The following is a 22096-nucleotide window of genomic DNA, read 5'->3' as shown; positions in this document are numbered from 1 at the left end:
TCTACATAGCAAGAGGATATGCTCACTTAGACTCCCAACACATAGTACGGCAAGGATGCCTCATAGCTCCAACGGCCACGACATCAATCGTAAAAGATGTCATGAGTACTGAAATCAGTCTGAATTATTTATATGAATTACCTTCTTATCTAGAAAACATCGCAAGACCCATGAGAACCCTGGACTTCATGATAGGAAGCTATGTTTCACAAGCACATAACACAAAGGAAGTGGATGAAATAGTGAAGTTAGCGAAATGGAAAATAGAACAGGCTAAGTCAACTACGCTCATCATGATCCAAGATCTCCCATCTCATGGAACGGAGGTATTGAGCGACGAGAACAGCATCACACGTACTCGCCAAAAGCGCGGTTTGTTCGACCTAGGTGGCGCAGTTCTTGGGAATATCTTTGGATTGGCTACAGAGGAAGACCGTCAGAAAATAAACAAGAAATTTAATGAAACAGTTCAGGTGCTAACATACCAAGATAAATTCATCGCAGAACATAACTCAGCAATGAAGGCAATCGTGAAAAATCTGAAAAAGGCGGAAAACATAGCTCTCGAAAGCGTAGATAAAATAAATGACATGGAAGGTAACATAACACTTTTCCAACACTTCTCCATCATCGCGGAACACATTGACACAATTCTACTCCAATCAGACAACACTAGAGTTCGTTACAGGGCACTTACGCAAGGAATTTCGAATGCCGGTGATGGCAAGATCACGATTGACTTACTTCCAGTTCATGAGCTACGTCAGATAATTAGTCAAGGCATACATAAACATAAATTGAAGCCTTTGTTCCGAAGTAGGGAATTCATGCAATATTATCCATATTTAGAAGCAACACTAACACCAACATCAGTAGTAGTTCATGTACCATCCATTACTGACCACCTATTCACAGTATACGAAATACACCCCTTCCCTACTAAGAAAAATAACACTTTGGTCATCATCAACATCAACACAGACACCGAACTCATCATGTTCTCCAAGAGACGGAACACTGTCACTTTCGCAAGTGAATCAACGATTGAACGAAAGTGCCGCACATCCTTACATGCTGTTCACCTTTGTCCTGCGTACATTTTCACGTTTCAGCCTACTGAAACAGTCCCTTGTGAAATGGCTATCATAAGAAATAACAATATTCATAATCACTGCAACTTCACTTTTGCTCCAGATAAGCTTGTACACCATCAACGCATTGGACACTCACAGTTTTTTTTATTTCATTCATAACACATCAGTTTACATAGCCTGTCCAGATATACCACTATCTCATACTTCAGCCTCAGGATTATACATAGCACCAGACTACTGTGCTGTATTTACACCATCCATGTCCACTTTATCCACCACCAATCACTGCGCCATCCTCAATCATACACACAAACATTTCCACCCACTGCCTGATATGGACTTAAACATGAGCACAAATATTAAGTTGACTTCACCTAAAAAGAAGAAAGAATACATTGAATGAATGAGAAATAGGGGCGTGGAAGAGGTTGAGAGGCGGAAGAGAGAGTTATATGTAGAAAGGAAGAGAGAGGTGAAAAGATTAGTAAGAGAGAGTAAGAAGAGAGTGGATGAGGAATTTGGAAGAAATTTGAGTGTAAAGTGGAGGGACTGTAAGAAAATGTTCTGGACAGAGGTGAAAAGAGTAAGACAGGGTGGAAGTGAAGTTAGCAGGGGAGTGAAAGATAAAAATGGTAGACTACTAGTGGAGAAGGGAGAAAAAGTGAGCAGATGGAGAGAACACTTTAAGGAATTGTTGAACGTAGAGGATGGAAGTAATGTGAGTATAAGTGGCTGGGGAATGGCTGGGAGAAGGAGGGAGGTGAGAAGACAGGAAGAAATCAGTAGGATAGAAGTTGTGGAAGCAATGAAGAAAGTTAAATTGGGGAAAGCCCCAGGAATTGATGGAGTGTGTGGTGAAATGCTGAAGCATGGGGGAGAGATAGTAGTAGAATGGATGTGGAAGATGTGCAGATTGGCCTGGGAGGAAGGTAGAGTCCCGGAGGATTGGAAGTCAGGTATAATTATTCCCTTGTACAAAGGAAAAGGGGAAAAAGAAGTGTGTGGTAACCATAGGGGCATTTGTCTTCTTAGTATAATAGGAAAAGTGTATGGTAGGATACTTATAGACAGAGTTAGAGAAAGAACAGAGAAATTAGTTGGAGAAGAACAGGGAGGCTTTAGGAAGGGAAGAGGTTGTGTAGATCAGATATTCATTCTCAGATCTTTAGTGGAAAAGTTTCTGGAGAAGGGAAAGAAGTTGTATGCGGCATTCATGGATTTGGAGAAAGCATATGACAGGGTGGATAGACAAGGATTGTGGAAAGTGTTAAGAATATATGGAGTAGATGGAAAGTTGTTGAATGCTGTGAAGAGTATGTACGATGGTGCGAAGGCTGCAGTGCGTGTGGATGGTGAACTAAGTGAATTTTTCTCTTTGAAAGTTGGGTTGAAACAGGGATGTGTCATGTCTCCATGGTTGTTCAATCTGTACATGGATGGGGTAATAAAAGAGGTACAAGGTAGGGTAGTGGATGTTGAAATGGCCATGGTGAGAGAGGATAGTGTTTGGAAACTCCCTGTACTGTTGTTTGCAGATGATACTGTGTTGTTGAGTGAAGACGAAGGAGAGCTGCAAGGCTTGGTGGATGAGTTTGGGAGAGTGTGTAAGAAACGGAATCTAAAGGTGAATGTAGGGAAGAGTAAAGTGATGGTCTTTGAGAGAGGTGAAGTCAGTGAATGTACAGCGAGGTTGGATGGTGAGGAATTGGAAAATGTACGTTTAAGTACTTGGGTAGTGTGATGAGTAAGGATGGAGGTTTGGAGGGTGAAGTGCTTGAAAGGGTACAGCAGGGAAGAAAGGTTGCTGGTTCCTTGAAAGCAGTGATAAGAAACAGGGAAGTGAGCATGGAAGTGAAAAAGTTACTACATGACTGTATTGTGATACCATCTCTAACGTACGGAAGTGAAGCTTGGACGTTGTTGGAAGGACACAAGTCAAGAGTGAGAGCAGTGGAAATGAGTTATTTAAGAGGAGCCTGTGGAGTCACATGGAGAGACAGGCTGACGAATGAGGATATAAAGGAGCGTTGTGGTGTTGATGTGGATGTGATAGGAAGCTTTATGAGGAACATACTGAGGTGGTTTGGCCATGTGGAGAGGATGGAGGGTGAAAGACTGACGAAGAGAGTGTATGTGAGTGAGGTGGAGGGGGAAAGAGGGAGGGGGAGGCCGAGGATGAGATGGAGGGATGGGGTGGAGAGGTATATGAGAGAGGGAGGTGTGAGCTGGGAGCAGGGGAGTGAAATGGCCGGGGACAGGGCGACTTGGAGGCGATTTGTTTGTGGCCACCCCAAACGGGATTGAGGCGTCTGGCAATAGATATATAGATAGATAGATAGACTTCACCTAAGTGAATGATCAATGAAACAATGAAGCCCTGGGATTATTTGAGTTTGAGTATGTTCAACCCATATTATGTGTATAGCCCAGCACCTACTGTCTTTATAATATTCTGTGTCGTATTTGCAGTAGTGTTGTTCGCAATGCACAGAATGCATGCAAGAATTGCAAATTTGGAGTCAGTATTTAGTGGGGGTAGAGTAAGCATTCAAGCTAACTCCCCTGTATGAAGTGTACATATTTTGCATGTAGTATTAATTAAGAAAAAAAAAAAGAGGAATGACACATGATACAGAAGTATACCAGTATCTCTATATGAAATATTAATAGCTCTTACCATAATCTTAACTTTGAATTATTTTTTTTTGCATATGTGCATTTTCTATTATACATACACATCTTACAAAATGTCATACAATAACCAATTTAACCATATTGCATTTATTCAATTATGTATACAACTTGTTTAAAATGTAATATTACTGAATCAATGCAATATTACCATGAATATTATATCTGTACAATATTATATCTGAACAATATTATAATCAGTATTATGTATTAAGAGTGAAGAAGAAGAATATTATGTAATAATAGATGACCATATGTCAATGATGATTGCTGTCGGAGGACCGCCAGCTGCGTGACCGAGCGAAGTCAGGACTCTAAAATATCTCAATACATAATAGCTAGCAACATACATATATAGTCTAGAGGTTAGGTCAATGTCAAACCTAGGGGCCAAAAGGAAATGACGTAGGCACCTCTCTAGAATACCTCTCACCAGCAAAATAGCCAACGAACAGCACCTCGTGACCATACACACACATACACACACACAGGCTTCTAGAACATTTCAACAACAGTATAGCACACGTGACACGGACCCTGCCAAACGAGAATGTAGGAATCTGAGCTCAGAAGGGGACTGGCCATAGAACCGGCAGGTAGTGGAGAGAGCGAATAAAAAGAGAGGTCCAACTAGACTTAGTATATTAAGTCCCTTGTAATACATATGCTGCTCAACTTAGACTTTCTCTGAAGATAATATATCAAGATCAACTCCCTGTATTCATCTTTAACTCCTCCTGCTCTTCAATTACCAAAATAACTTTAACCAAAACTCAAGACTCAGCTATTACAAGATTAAAGAGTTACATATATATAAATGTTGGCTACGAAGCTCCAACACTACTACTACTACTGCTACTACTACTACTACTGCTACTACTACTACTACTACTACTACTACTACTACCACCATTTAACAGAACGAATTGAATGAAGAAAATCGTAACACTGAAAAATAGACGATAATGAAGTGTGTCAATTGTGAGGAGAGTAAGTGTTGGTGGAATTCAGAGACAAGCACTTAACTCCACACACACCTTGTTTGTTACGATAGATAGATGGATATGTAGGTGGATGGATAGATAGATGGATGGATGAGTAGAGGGATAGATACTTGTAGACATGTAGGTGGATGGATGGACGGATAGATGCAGTACATACACAGATAGATAGATAGATAGGTAGATAGATGGGTAGATGATATAAGAATGGATGGATGGACACATAGATCTTGAATTTGGCTCTTTTGTATTGTTTTTGTTTATTTTTCTTTTTTTTTTATGTGTGTCCGACTCTGGGCAAAGGCTTCAGGGTCTATATCTCGGGGGAAGTAGCCAATCCCAAGGCCCAGTAGTCCTCCTACATCTCCACATGTCACCACTTCGGCGCAAACACCCACCGTCCATACTGAATACATGCTAGGGCTGTCTCATACAGGACTGGTGTATTGGTATTAGCGGGGGTACTTTTACATGTCGGCGGGTCTTCTGGTAGATCAGGAATGTCTGCTTTTTATGAAATTTAAATCCTTAAACTGTTCCCTGCCCCAGCCGGGATTCGAACCTGGGTCCTTCAGAACTGCAGGCCGCCTCTCTACCGATTCAGCCACCGCCTCCCCCTTCCTTGGAAGGAATGGTTTGCCGGCTCCTGGCCTTTGGTTCCTTCTTCCTTGCATTAAATATATATATATATATATATATATATATATATATATATATATATATATATATATATATATATATATATATATATATATATATATATTTAGAAATAGAGGTTGACTGAAAAACAAAAATAAAAATTGAAAGTATATTGGTAGAAAGATAGATGGATAGATATAAAGATGGCTGGATGAACAGATAGATAGTTAGACAGATAGATAATTTGACAGATAAAGGTATACTGAATGAAAAAGATACATACATAGAGAAAAAGATAGATACATCGATATACAGATAGACTGATGAATAGATAGACAGACAGACAGATAAACAGACACAGATAAATAAACAGATAGATAAACTGGCAGATAGATAAGGATAAACATTAAATCCATTTATTGACATCACTACTAATAATAAAAATAATATACCACGCACCGAAAATACAGGAAAATGAGTAGGAAATTATCATAGATATTTTTAGAAAGGAAATTTATATATTGCAAATTAATTATCTTTCGAAATTCATTTTATTTTATTAGTTTTTTGGCCAGGTGATTCTGATTTACATAGGTGGCTCCTTAACACCTCTTCCTAGGCGATTTATTTTGCATATTTCACCACCATTTTTTCTTATAATATATATATATATATATATATATATATATATATATATATATATATATATATATATATAAATCTTTTTTTATCTATACGGTTAGCATCAGGAATATATAAAAGAGGATATGGATGTGTAATATCTGGAATAATTCACTACTGGAGAGGTGTTGCGAGTCATGAAGGCCACTAGAGGGTAGTGTGTGGGTCTGCGATGCAAGAACATAAGAACATAAGAAGAGAGGATAACTGCAGTAGGCCGGTTGGCCCATGCTAGGCAGCTCCTAGAAGAGTAACTGAACTACTAGAATGAGATAAGGATAGCAAAGAAGAAGGCTCTCCCCCGCCCTCCAAACCCTCCAGCCGAAGCCGGCAGGAAAAAGTCAGAAAGAACACCACGCCGTATAGAAAAACTGGCGTGGACATTTTACAGGAAAGTGTGAAAGGAGAATAGAGACTATCATAGTGTAACCTGAAGAGAAAAAATTTTTGAATTAGTATTGGTTATAAGATTTTCTTTATTCTATATCCACCCCTTATTTGTCATATGCTTATCTAGCCTATGCTTGAAACTCTCAATGGAAGAGGCAGCAACTACTTTACTAGGTAGCTTATTCCATTCGTCTACTACTCTATTACCAAACCAATTTCTACCGATTTCCTTTCTGAAACGGAATTTTTCTAGTTTGAAACCATTATTTCTAGTTCTATCCTGTATGCTCACTTTAAATACCTTGCTAATATCTCCCTTATTTATACCCTTCATCCACTTAAACACCTCAATTAAGGCTCCCCTTACTCTACGCCTCTCTAGCGAATGCAGACTTAGTCTTTTCAGTCTGTCTTCATATGACAGGTTCCGGACGTCATGTATCATTTTAGTCATTCTTCTCTGTACATTTTCTAACGAATTAATATCCATTCTATAGTAAGGACACCAAAATTGTACTGTGTAGTCTAAATGTGGCCTTACTAATGCCAGATAAAGTTTCAGTATTACTTTAGATGATCTATTGCTCACGCTTCTCGAAATAAATCCTAGGACCCTATTTGCTTTATTTCTCGCATTAATACACTGTTGCCTTGGTTTAAGGTCGTTACTAATCATAACTCCTAGATCTCTCTCGCATTCCGATTTGCTAATTTCTTTGTTATCTAAGCTGTATTAGTATCTCCAGTGGTCTTGCAAATTCCATTTGCCAAGTTTTAGACCATTTGGACAATGTATTGAGGTCTTTTTGTAAGTTATGGCAATCGTCAGTCGAGTTAATGATACGCCCTATTTTTGTATAGTCGGCAAATTTGCTGATGCTGCTATTGACTCCTAAGTCTAGATCATTTATATATATGATAAATAATAAGGGACCGAGTACTGAACCCTGTGGTACACCGCTAGTTACTAATCCCCAGTCCGACTTAGTTCCATTTATTAATACTCTCTGCTTTCGTCTTTTCAGCCAGGATTCTATCCATTTTAAGATATCGCCGTCTATACCGTGTGCTCGAACCTTTCTAACTAACCTTTCGTGTGGGACCCTATCAAAAGCTTTACTAAAGTCCAGATAAATAACATCGTAAGCTTTATCGCTATCTACTGCCTCATAGACCTCCGAGTAGAATGACAACAAATTTGTGAGGCAGGATCGTCCTTGCCTGAATCCGTGCTGACTTTCGTTTATAAGAATAAATCTTTCTAAGTGTTCCCTAATCTTATTTGCCAAAATTGACTCTAACATTTTTCCTACTATTGACGTTAGACTTATCGGACGATAATTCGACGCAGCTGATTTATCACCCTTTTTAAAGATGGGCACTACGTTTGCGGTTTTCCACGCCTAGGGAACTTCTCCTGAACTTAAAGAGTCATTAAATAATGTTAAAAGTGGCTGACATAATTCTTCTTTGGTTTCTTTTATAATTTTTGCATATATATCGTCCGGACCTGGCGATTTTTGAGGTTTTAACTTATTAATTTCTTTCAATACTTCCTCCTTACTAATGGTTATTTTACTAAGAATATTTTCCGTATTCTCATCGTAAATATTTGCTGCTTGAGGGACCAGGTCTAGATTTTCCTTGGTGAATACTGATATGAAATAATTATTTAGAATGGAGCACATTTCTTTATCTTCACTGGTAATGTCACCTGATTCTGTTCTGAGTGGTCCTATTCTATCTTTATTTTTCGTACGGTACATTTGATAAAAACCCTTGGGGTTTTCTTTTGATTCACTGGCAACCTTAATTTCATAACTTCTCTTTGCTTTTCTTATCTCCCTCTTTACTTCTCTATTTAAAATTGTGTACCGGTTACGTAAGTGTTCCTCTCCACGTTTTATTTTTCTATATATTCCTTTCCTTTGGCCTATGAGAGATTTTAATCCGTTGTTTAACCATCTTGGTTCTGAATTATTCGTTCTAAACGGTTTTGAAGGGATATATCTATCTTGGCCTCCGTGTATTATATTTATTAACTCGTTATACTTCTCACTGGTCGAACGTCTGCTTGGTACTGGAGCTGAGTTAATTCCCGTCACCTGGACTACATTCCTATTTACCACCTCCCCCCTCACAGACACCTGACGCACATTCCAACGTGTTTCCTGCACACCTATGACCTGGGATTCCTCACTGACCTGGCATTCCCTCAAATAGCTAATCTCCCTGTGGAATACCGTTCCTAATTTCCTCCCAAAGGTATTTACTATCAGCTCTACTTAATTTAGGAGATCTGTAAATTGCTCCTAACACTAATTTCTCCCTATTGTTAATAATTTCGACCCAGACACTTTCTGTGTCCCTATTTACTTTAATGTCTGCTTTATTGTAACAGTTTAATGAATCGTTTACATAAATAGCTACCCCTCCCCCCTTTCTACCCTGACGGTTTGACACAAAAATATTATAGCCTTTTATCTGATATTCTGCTAAAAATTCTCGTGTGTCCGTATTTATCCAAGTTTCACTAATAACGGCAATGTCTTTTTTCTCTGTACAAATTAAAGCCCTCAGTTCATCCATTTTATTACGTAAACTCCTGCTGTTTGTGTAGTACACTTTCAGATTATTACGAGTAGTTATCCCTTTACCTTGGCATTTACTGTTATTTATTTTGTTACTAACTGGGAAACTCTTTACTTTACTAATAAAACAATTTTTTGTACTACCGCTTATCGCCCTTCTATCATCGCTTGTTCTATCATCTATCATCGCCTGCTCAATTTGAGGTGCCTGAGTGGATGTATCTACACTAATGGTTGAACTTTTGTTCTTAATTTTGCAAGTATTGATGCATCTATCCAAACATGGTAATAATGATTTCTGAGTGTAGTTGCTGCAACTTCCTGTACACCTACTTCTCAACCTCGAAAAAATCCCTCCAACTCCCTATCTATCATTCCAGCTAAAACAGTAACTCCCTGCTTGCTAAGATGAGTCCCATCCCAACTATACAAGGCACTCCGTCCATAAAACCGGTCCCAGCTGTCTATGAAAGGTATTCCATTATCTTTGCAATACCTTTCAAGGCGGCAGTTAAACCCTATTGCCCTGCTCAACCACTCTCTTCCAACCCGCCACCTGGGTAAAATACCAAACACTACAGGGGTTCCTCCTCTCTCCCTAACCTTTTCTAACATCAACTTGTACCTTTGCCACAGTACCTCACTCTTACGGCTACTAATATCATTGCCTCCTACAGTGAGGCACACAGTGGGTTTGTCACCACTATCCTTTACGATATTTGATATTTTTTCTATCACATTAGCCACCCTGGCCCCTGGAAGACACACATGTTTAGCAAGTGGAGTATACATGGTCCTGTTCAGATATCTCACCTGGGAGTCTCCAACAACAACAACATTTTTCTTACCTTTCTTGTTCTGATTATACTTACCTGTACTGGAAGTTCTCTCACCTTCCTTCTCCTCTACTTCCCTCTCTGCCTTCCCTTCACATTCGTTCCGTAGTGCGTCGAAGGCATTAGTTGTCTTAACTTCCGTTTGCTTTTTAAGAGTGAACTTCGTTGCACCCTTGTTAACTAGTGTCCAACCTTCAGCCTTTTTCTCTTTCTCCTCCAACATCTCCTCCAACAATTCCCTCATTTGTGCCTTCTCCTGCCTGAGAATTTGTACCTCCCTCTTCAGTTCGAGAAGTTCCTCCTTTAATTCAAGGTAGTCCTTTTCAATACCTGCAGTGGGGACACAGCTCTCTGCCGAGGAAGCCATTACACACTAGTTCACACAAGGTAGCACAGCACTATCACGGGTCACTACGGGTCACCACAACACACTAGTACAACACTTTCACGGATTACTAGCACAGCACTATCGCTGATCACTACAACACACTAACACAGATCACTAAAACACACTAGCACAACACTACCACAGGTCTCTGGCACGTCTGAGCAGACTGTGATGTGCCCTAATAACACTGTAGCACTGTGATACCTACTTTATTAATGTGATGTGCCCTAATAACACTGTAGCACTGTGATACCAGCTTTATTAATGTGATGTGCCCTAATAACACTGTAGCACTGTGATACCTACTTTATTAATGTGATGTGCCCTAATAACACTGTAGCACTGTGATACCTACTTTATTAAAGTGATGTGCCCTAATAACACTGTAGCACTGTGATACCAGCTTTATTAATGTGATGTGCCCTAATAACACTGTAGCACTGTGATACCAGCTTTATTAATGTCTATCTACCTATCTATAGCCGACGCCCTAATCCCGCAAAGGGTGGCCGCAGACAAAACGCCTCCAAGTGGCTCTGTCACCCACCATTTGACTACCTCCCCCAACTCACCCCCCTTCCCTCATATATCTCTCAACTCCATCCCTCCACCTCATCCTCGGTCTGCCCCTCCCTCTCCCTCCCTCCACCTCACCTACATACACCCTCTTAGTCAGTCTTTCATTCTCCATTCTCTCCACATGTCCAAACCACCTCAGTGTATTTCTCCTAATCTTCTCAACCACATCCACATCCATCCCACAACGTTCCTTCACCTCTTCATTCGTCAACCTGTCCCTCCATGACACTCCGCATGCTCATATCAAGTAACTCATTTCCACTGCTCTCACTCTTGACTTGTTCCCCTCTTGCAAGGTCCACGCCTCGCTTCCATACGTCAGGGTAGGGATCACAATACTATCATGCAGTGACTGCTTAACTTCCATACTCACCTCCCTATTTCTCATCACTGCTTTCAGTGAACCAAGAACCTTCCTTCCCTGCTGTACCCTTTCACGCACTTCATCCCACAAAGTTCCATCCTTACTCATCACACTACCTAAGTACTTGAATGTACTCACATTCTCCATATCCTCACCATCCAACCTCACTGTACATTCTGTGACATCATTCCTCTCAAACACCATAACTTTACTTTTGTTTACATTAACTTTCAGCTTCCTCCTCCTACACACTCTCCCAAATTCATTCACCAAACCTTGCAACTCCCATTCATCTTCACTCAACAATACTGTATCATCAGCAAACAGCAACACCGGAATCTTCCAAATCTCACCCTCATTCATTAGAGCCACCCCAACATCCACTGCCCTACCTTGCACCTCCTTTACAACCCCATCCATGTATAGATTAAACTGCCATGGAGACATCACACAACCTTGTTTCAGTCCCACGTTGAGATCAAAGAACTCAGCTCACCATTCACTCGCACCGTAGCCCTAGCTCCTTCGTACATACTCTTCACAGCACTCAACAATTTCCCCTCCACTCCACATATTCTTAATACCTTCCACATACTGTACCTTGCCTATCTATTCTGGCATAAGCTTTCTCCAAGTCCATGAAGGCAACATACACTTTCTTTCCTTTCTCTAGATACTTCTCCACTAAACATCTTAGAACAAATATCTGATGTACACACCCTTTTCCCTTCCTAAATCCCCCTTGTTCTTCTCCAACTAACTCCTCTGTCATATGCCTAACCCTATCAATGAGTATTCTACCATATATTTTACCAGTCACACTAAGACGGCAAATACCCCTATGGTTACCACATACTTCTCTCTCCCCTTTTCCTTTGTATAAAGGAACAATTATACCTGATTTCCAGTCCTCTGGAACCCTTCACTCTTCCTAAGCCAATCTACACAACTTCCATATCCACTCCACAACAATCTCACCCCCATACCTCAGCATTTCACCACGCACTCCATCAATTCCTGGGGCCGTTCCCAACTGATCTTCATTCCTTCCACTACTTCTGCTCTACTGATCTCTTCTTTCCTCCTCTCATCTCTTCTTCTCCCAGCCATTCCCCAACCACTTATACCCGCACTGCTCTCACTCTCTACATTCAACAAATCCTCAAAGTGCTCCTTGCATCTTCTCAATTTCTCTCTCTTCTCCACCAACAATCTATTATTCCTATCTTTCACTCCCCTACTATTTCCCCTTTCACACTGCCTTACTTTCATTACCTCTTTCCAAAACAATTTCTTACTCTCCCTCCATTTCACACTCAGATTCTTCCAAACTCTTCATCCACTTTGTTCTTACTCTCTTTCACCAGTCTCTTCACCTCCCTTCTCCTGCTCACATATATCTCTCTCTTCTCTCATCTTCTCCCATACCTCTACTCGCTAACCATTCACTAAATGTCTTCTTTTGTTCCACAGCTCGTTTCACCTCATCATTTCACGATGCTGTCCGTTGCACACCCTTGCATGTCCTCCTCACTCCACAAACCACCTCACACGCTGCGCCTATCTCTTCCGTGAATATCTTACATACGTCTTCCACCCCTTCCATCTGCTCTAGCTCATACCTTCCCAATCTTTCTTCCACTATGCTCTTATACTCTGCCATTCTCTCACTATCTTGCAAATTCTCCACTCTTCTCACAGGAGCTGTTTCCTCGTGTCTTCCCCTTCGTCTCCTCAACCATTTTCTTTGCAGCTTTACCTTGGCCATCACTAAGTGATGGTCCGAGATTCCATTCCCCCACCCTCTCCACACTCTTGCATCCAGCACTTGTCTTCTCATTCGCTCGTCCACACACACGTAGTCTATCATTGCCTTTCATTCAACAAGTTCACCGTCCATCCTCCTTATAACTCTCCATGTATACCGGTGGATAATCTTATGCCGAAAGTAGATGTTGGCTATTGCCAACCCCTTACCAGCACAGATGTCCACCAAAGCACTACCATTCCCATCTACTTCAGCTGGCACATCCCACTGACCAACCACTCCATCCACTCATACATTCCCAACTTTGCCATTCATGTCTCCAATCAAAAGCACTCTCTCGCTCCTCTCAAATTTGTCCATACATGCTTCTACTCTTGCCCAAAACTCGTCTTTCACTCTTGCCACTCGGTCCTCTGTCGGAACATACACACATACAATCGCCCACGCTTGTATACCTACTTTCATCCTCACGCATACAATCCTTGCACCCACTGTTCCATACTCTCTTATATTCTCCTTCCACTTCTTGCTTATCATCAGACATACTCCCTCTCTTGCCCTCTCATTCTCATTAACTTCCGCACATATACCTAAACCATATTCCCATTCTCTCACCCTTTCACCTTTACATTTAGTTTCAGTCAATCCACATATAACCACTCTTGCATCCTCAAGCACCTGAACAATCTCTCTCTCTTTTCACTTCATCATTCACTCCTCTCACATTCCACGTTCCCACCCTAAGAAAGTCCTTTGTCCGTTCCTTAGTCGTCAACGTATAGTCTGTCCAGGTCCGAGGCGCTTTATTCGCTTGTTTAGCTAGTTCTTTTTACGGGTTGGGGCACTAACCCACCACCAACCTTTTTAGTCGCCTCGTACGACAAGCAGGGATACTGGGGGAGTATTCTTGAAACCCCCCTGTGATACTAGCTTTATTAATGTGATGTGCCCTAATAACACTGTAGCACTGTGATACCAGCTTTATTAATGTGATGTGCCCTAATAACACTGTAGCACTGTGATACTAGCTTTATTAATGTGATGTGCCCCAATAACACTGTAGCACTGTGATACCAGCTTTATTAATGTGATGTGCCCTAATAACACTGTAGCACTGTGATACCAGCTTTATTAATGTGATGTGCCCCAATAACACTGTAGCACTGTGATACCAGCTTTATTAATGTGATGTGCCCTAATAACACTGTAGCACTGTGGTACCAGCTTTAGTAATTTGTCAACACGATTGTTCTCAGTGGCGATGTCAAACGTATGGGTGTTTAGATAGTCAAGTATTCTCTGTATCGCAACACTGTGTGAGATGCGTAACACAGCTGTGGAAGTAACGAGTGGCATAGGCTGATGTTTGAAGAATTTCTTTTTTTTTGGGGGGGGGGGAATTTCAAAGCATTTCTCAGTTTCATGACAGATTTTACCTACACTTGCACCGAGGAGGCCTTCTCTGTCTGTCCTGTCATTAAAAGTGCTCTAATAACTACTGCCTTTAGATGCTGATACCAGTGCCTTTTGACAAAGCGTCATCACCATCATCATCATCATCACTGTCATCATCATCATCATCATCACCAACATGATAAAAAATCGAACACATCATCGTAGTGAATGGGTTACACAATGGACTTGCGGTGCTGTATGTAAGAAAATTGAAAAATAAGGAAATAGTGAAAGGAATATATTATGCAGTGTAATTCATTTCATAAATTATCTTGCAGAGTGCTAAACTGGAGAGAGAGAGAGAGAGAGAGAGAGAGAGAGAGAGAGAGAGAGAGAGAGAGAGAGAGAGAGAGAGAGAGAGAGAGAGAGAGAGAGAGAGAGAGAGAGAGAGAGAGAGAGAGAGAGAGAGAGAGAGAGAGAGAGAGATGGGCGGGCGTTGTGTGTGTGTGTGTGTTAAGTTCAAACAGTCATGGAATGTGTACACGTAACAGACAGACACAAAACATTGGAACAGAGGACGTGATATATTGGGAGAAAATGTTTTCTTTGGTTAAACCTAACTTGAAAGACGACGTGCTATTTTGGTAATAATAATAATAGTAACAAGAATAATAATAATAATAATGATAATATAAATAATAATAATAATAATAATAATAATAATAATGATAAAAATAACTAATAATATTCCAGTAACTATATTTGTTACTGTTATTTTTATTATTATTATTATTGTTATTATTATTATTATTAAAATTTTATTATTATTATATTTCTAAAATATACACTGCATCATACTAAAAATATCACATAAGGTTGTAGCCGTTATATGGAGTAGCAGTTTACTACATATTATGTGTTCTGCTGTTATAGTATAACTAGACCACTGTGTTGGAGATCGACGACACTGTCTGTAGTACACGTCAGCTACTTGCCGTCACTGCCTGACACTTCCCACCAAAGGTCCTCTGCCACTAGAAGGTGGAGCTGGTCTGTTATATTAAGTGGTAGCATAAGGTGACAGAAATGAGCAGATTAAATCTCTCTTTATTGGGTACAGAATAATATAACTGCGACCCGAGAGATATGTGAGAGTGATACCACCTCCCTTGATAACTATATAACGTCTTCTGACACTGTACGCCCACCGTGCCGACTAGGGCGCGGTGCTGAGGTCAGCTAAAAGTGAGGTGCCAAGCATTTACATATACTCTGGGCTTATGCAAAAAGTAGAGATAAATGACAACTCTACTAGCACATTATACACCTCTATAAAATGGTATTAAGTACATTCAGATATACCAACATAATAAATGGTTCCCCAGGACTTTACACTTACGCACAATTCAGATATCTTTTCACTTCTCCTAACCTTCATTTTATAATTGAAACAGGGTGTCACTTATGGTCTGCCATCCACCTTCTTTCTATACCACAGCTAACAGCGAAATGATATTTGGTTGTTCATCATTCACACTTCATTACAAACTGTTAATTATGACTAAACAGCTTTAAAAATTATTATGTAAAAATATGTGATACTACAACTTCATATGGAAAAAGATGTTGACACCAGAACAAGGTTACTTTTATCATAGTAAGTATTTATAGTATTAATAAACACAAATACAGTAACTCTAATTCACCACGTCCATAACACCTTCTTCTACTCCTTACTGTCCTCTTGTCTCACATTAAGCCTTTCCAATATCGCCATACGCCGCATAAGTAACGTACAAACGGAAATTAATCAGCTGTGTCCAAAAACAAGTCGCAAAGGAAGAGGTGTTAGGGAGATTCCTTACACGACAAGAATACGAGCCCAGGACATGAGAAAGTAGGAGAGAGAAATGTGAGAAAGTGAGATAAGAAAGTGAGATAGTGAGACAGAGAAAATCAACTGACGGTGAAAAAAATACAGTGCTATCTCACGTCCTGGAAGTCTCTCTCTCTCTCTCTCTCTCTCTCTCTCTCTCTCTCTCTCTCTCTCTCTCTCTCTCTCTCTCTCTCTCTCTCTCCCCGAGGTGAATAAGTCAAAATATTTCCATAGTTCTGTGGGTGTCAAGCCTAGAGGAAAGAGAGAGAGAGAGAGAGAGAGATAAGAAAGTGTATATGGTGTGTGTGTGTGTGTGTGTGTGTGTGTGTGTGTGTGTGACTTTTGACCCCTCAGTAAGAGTCCCTTCCTCTCCAGTGAAAAAAAAGCAAGCAGAGAGAGAGAGAGAGAGAGAGAATGTTAATTACTACGCCATTACTCCTAATTACACCCTCTGCCTGAAGGGGTTAATGAGGGTCGCCTCTTAACTGCGTTAACAAGATCCAACAGGGGCCATTACACCTGATACACATCCTTAATTATCCCACCTTGATTAAATAAAATGGACTGGCAATTACAGGTAAATATATCTTGCTGTAATTAGTGGTCAGGATGCAATTTGATACAGGTAATTAACGAGCAATTTTATATATACAGGATAGTCCGTAATTAGCGCTTCGTTAGAGGCTACCATGGCGGTTGCTGGCGTCTTGCTGGGACTGCTCAGTGTGCTGGTGTGGGCGATGTGGCAGTGGGGGTAGGACATAAATGATGCAGGGTAGACATTGATAACTTACTAGGGTATATTCCCCGTGGTTCTTAACATTTTTCTTTGATTCTTTTAACTGGGAGGAGGATTTGGTTTTAGCTAGTTGGAGTTTTGCATTTACTTTTTTTTTTTTTTTAAGCAAGGAAGAAGGAGCCAAAGGGAAGAAGCCAGCATGTTGTTCCCTCCAAGAAAAAACAATAAGATGATAGAGAGCCAAATAGCATCTTGATATATTTACTATTAGTCATGCTGACGATATAAGACAAAGTGCCCGATGCTGGCATGGTGTGGACGGAAAATTCGTGATTAAATAAGTTTTTTAGAATGTTTTCCTTTCTCTCTCTCTCTCTCTCTCTCTCTCTCTCTCTCTCTAAAAATCCATACATATATATATATATATATATATATATATATATATATACACACACACACACACACACACACACACACATATATATATATATATATAAATATATATATATGTGTGTGTGTGTGTGTGTGTGTTTGTCCATTGACACACACACACAGACACACACACACACACACACACACACACACACACACACACACACACATGTATGATAAAAGAAAGGAAGTTAAAAGGGTCATTACAAGCTTGACTAAGTCTTGCTAAAACACACACACAAGCACTCACACGCCGCGTAATGAGAGAGTAAACTAGAACTCTCAGATGTTCATGTACACAGCCAGTCAACTATGGGGCAGATTTTTCAGTTTTTCTTTCCTAAACTACCATAACTGCACACATCACTACCACACAAACATGTATGCAAGCCTCGTACGCCCACAAACAAAAACAGACACACAAAACACTGGATGTATGTGAGGTGCAGTTAGAGTGGGGTTGTTTCAAGGCGGACGTGGTTTTGGTAATGATTTGTGTGTGTGTGTGTGTGTGTGTGTGTGTGTGTGTGTGTGTGTGTGTATGATAAAAAAACGTTTGGAGAAGAGCTGGAAGTTTAATACGAGGTGAGATACATGGTGGAGTTCCCTCAGTCAACGCATAAACCACCACAGACACCTCCATGGCTACGATCACAAACAACTTCCTTTATCACAACCGCAACCATCATCTACAACGATCTGCAACCACTACTAATAACTCTGGTCAGTTGCATCAGTCATAACCACAACAATCACCATCAACACTGTCATCAGGTACGACCACACCCAATCAGCAACATCACAACCACCACTATTAGCACAACCAACTTCCATAGTCACTATATCAACCACCATTAGTATAACCAGCCACTGCCATCATTACACACAGCCACCGCCATCACCACAACCACCCACCGTCATCATCACAACCACCTACCGCTGCCACCACAACCAGCCATCACCATCACCAAAACCATCCACCTGCATCACCACAACCATCCACCGCTACCACCACAACCACCCATCGCCATCACAACAACCAGCCACCGCCATCACCACAACCAGCCACCGCCATTACCACAACCAGCCACCGCCATCACCACAATTACACACCGCTACAACCACAACCAGAGACGGTCATCGCCACAACCATCCACTGCCATCACCATAACCACCCACCATCATCACCACAACCAATCACCGTGTGTGTGTGTGTGTGTGTGTGTGTGTGTGTGTGTGTGTGTGTGTGTGTGTGTGTGTGTGTGTGTGTGTGTTTAATTGTCCATATGTGTCTTCGCATATATGTGTGTCTTTCACTGTGTATGTATCTGTGTCTGAAATTAATACAGTGAAAACTCAACTATATACACTTTTACATTTTCATATTTTCCGTTTTTCCATCCAGCTAACCCCATTAATCCCTTCAGTTCGATGACGTGCTCTGTATTTTTCTTCCTCTTGTCAGACGATTATATTCACACTGGGAGAGCTTTCTATTAGTGAACGGTTTAATGCCGGCTGTATCTAGATTATCCAGTTCAGTACGTCTCTCCTGTGCTGAAGAAAATCTTCTGTACAAAGCAGGGATGAGTATGAAAAATCGATACCGTACTGAAGGGGATCATCATCACCATCATTCTCTACCCATTATCCCCGCACATAAATGTAGTGGGTAGTTTCCAGAATCAGACACAGGGAAGCATAAAACTAGGAGAGTTTTCACCAAATAGCAACGGTCTCCATCTCCTCTTCAGGTCGAGGGTGTTGAATGTGTTTTATTTTCTCTAACTCCGGACGACCAACCGAGATTAAGAGAGAGACCTCGGAGGTTAAAGGATGCATTCAGTCATCCTTTGTTTGTCCGATAATTATCTATTCATCCATCCATCTCTCCATCCTTCCGTCCATCCATCGATTCATAGCTCCATCTCCATCTGTTATCTTTACAAGTATCCATCCATCCTTCTCCCCATCTAACCATCCATCCCTTAATACATTTGTCTCTCCATCTTTCCTGACATCCATCCATCCATCTCTCCATCCTTCAGTCCAGACATACGTTCAAATCTCACTGAAACCTTCCTTCCATATTACTATTTTATTATCGCTACGTCCACAGGGTTTACTTCACTCACAGGATTACTCACAGATCTCTGTGGATTTTATAGATAGTGAGCCTGACAAAAGATATATTTCTACCCGAGTCTGTTTCTTGGTGAATACTAATGGACAGAGAGAGAGAGAGAGGCTGAATGTGTGTGTGTGTGTGTGTGTGTGTGTGTGTGCGTGTGTGTGTGTGTTTCAGCTCAGCTAAGTTAAATCATTTATTTCCTTTCTTGAGTGCAAAGTAAACGCTAGTATCTTAACAGGGTACTCATAATTGATACATTAGTCTACATTAGTTTTCTCCTATTCGATTTTTTTTTTTTCTTGCGTAAGAAAGAAGAAGCCTAAGGCAAGGAGCCCGCATGTTTTTTTCCCTCAAAAAAAAAATAAATAAATAAAATAAATAAATAAAAGTAAGATAAGAGAGAACCAAATTCAAGAGGCATTAATTTCGAGATGTCTGGACAAACTGCGTTTGAGAGACTGGAGATCATGGTAGTAAGAAATACAGACAGAAGGAGACAGTTTCAGAGTTCACCTGTCGCATACAGTATATGAAGGACTGGGAATAATGGTTAACTCTTGGATTAGAGAGTTGGACAGAGAAGGGATGAAAGTTTGTTACTAAACGAGAGCTAGACACCCGCCGCAGTGGTGGAGGGATACAAGTGAACAGTTCAGGGGATCAGTGACCATTGAAGTAGCGATAGAAAAGAAGTAAAGATGCAACAGTGTGCTGAAGCGACAGAAGATGAAGGAGCCTGTAAGAGGAGGAGAGTTATTCTTACGAAAAGCCTTTGACTCCACTTTGTTGATAACAGCTGTATGTCGGGAGTCACCCCACACATGAGAGCGTACTCTACACAGAGAAGAATAAAACTGGTGTATAAAACCAACACTTGTGCATGGGTTCAGGAGGCACAGAGTCGGCTTAGTATAACTAATATCTTGGAAGCACATTTTACAAGAGGCAATGTGATCTTTCCAAGATAAATCCCGCAAGAATGAAACCACAAGTATTTTTAAAGACGATGCAGAATTGAGTAGGATATTGTCAAAGATTTGTGGATACTCCTGTAGATTTTATCGAGTTGAAAAGACGTAAAAACAGAGATTTTGATGCATTAAAAACATCATGGTTACTTTTACCCTAGTCAGAGATATGATCCAAGTGTGACAGTAGGTGTACCATAGCCTCATCCCTAGTTTGTTGGCGTAACTGCTGAGATGGACGCTGCAGGATTCGAAAGGAAAAGTGAAGGGTGGAGTCAAAATGCATGAGTGGATAGGGTTAGATGTACAGCTTAGGTCACTGATGAATAAAAGGAGGAGAGTTTGTGATAGGACAGAGTCCTGAGGAACACCACTATTAATAGTTCTGGAGAAGAACTGTGGCCGTCTACAACAGCAACTACACAATGACCAGAAAGGACGCTAGAGACGAAGGGCAGATAGAACGATAATAACGGTAAGAGAGCAGTTTGGAAATTACAGCCTCTGAGATGTCAAGTGCAATGGCAAAATTGTCGCCAAAGTCCCGAAAGGAGGTTGACCAGGAGTACGAAAGGTAGGTGAGAAGATCACCAGTAGAGCGTCCCTAGTGGAACCCATACTGACGATCTGAAAGGGGGTGGTGATAGGAAATGTGCTTTATTTCTTAATTTTTTTCTGCTAAGAATAGACTAAAAAACTTTCGAAATACATGATGTTAAAGTAACTGGGCGATAGTCTGAGGGCTGGGAATAGTCACCCTTCTTTGTGACAGGCTGAATGAGAGCAAACTTCCGTAAGAAGGAAAGGCGCAAGTTGTCAGACAAAGGCAGAGTGTAAGCACAGCTCAGTTGTTGAGGACAAAAGGAGGGACCTCATCAGACCCATATACCTTGTTAGTAATGAGGCCAGTTATGGTGGAAGATACATCAACTGAAGAAATTTTAATGTCAGCCATGAGGAAGTCAGAGGAGGGAAATGGTATAGGGACAACCCCATAATCGTCTATGGTGAAGCTGGGGGAGAAAGCCTGGGTGAAAAGTTCTTACTTTATCAGTAGAAGAAACAGCTGCATCTTCTTGCCTCTCTAACCCAGGGGAAAGGCTGACAGTCTGAGCTCGAATTCTGTATGATCTTATTGACACTAAAACGTACCCGACGTAAAAAAAAAAAAAAAAAAAAAAAAAAAAAAAAAAAAAAGTTGGTGGACAGGGAGTCTGATACCTACTTTATGGATTCAAACACCTGCTAATGTTTTGTAAGAGTTAACATACCTGGCTATAGCTGATTCGTAAGGTCCGAACCAGCCAGCGAATGTTTTATAACTCCTGTCAAGGAACAGGCCATACACTGGAGTGGAGCTATCATGGTAATCGTCATATGAAGGTTATGTTAGTCATGATGAAAACCTCACTGACATCACGCAGGGCTATTGTTGCCCTCCATTTTGAGGATTACTTCACTTGTCATATTGCCCGGGTGCTTGGTATTCACCGAAACACAGCAGCACGGTGGATTCGGTGGCATGCAGACACC

The sequence above is a fragment of the Coenobita brevimanus genome, chromosome 74 (genome assembly GCF_032717465.1).
Source record: "Coenobita brevimanus isolate Jiangsu-jjx chromosome 74, ASM3271746v2, whole genome shotgun sequence".
In the NCBI taxonomy this organism is placed as follows: Eukaryota; Metazoa; Arthropoda; class Malacostraca; order Decapoda; family Coenobitidae; genus Coenobita; species Coenobita brevimanus.
This window is presented reverse-complemented; position numbering follows the sequence as displayed.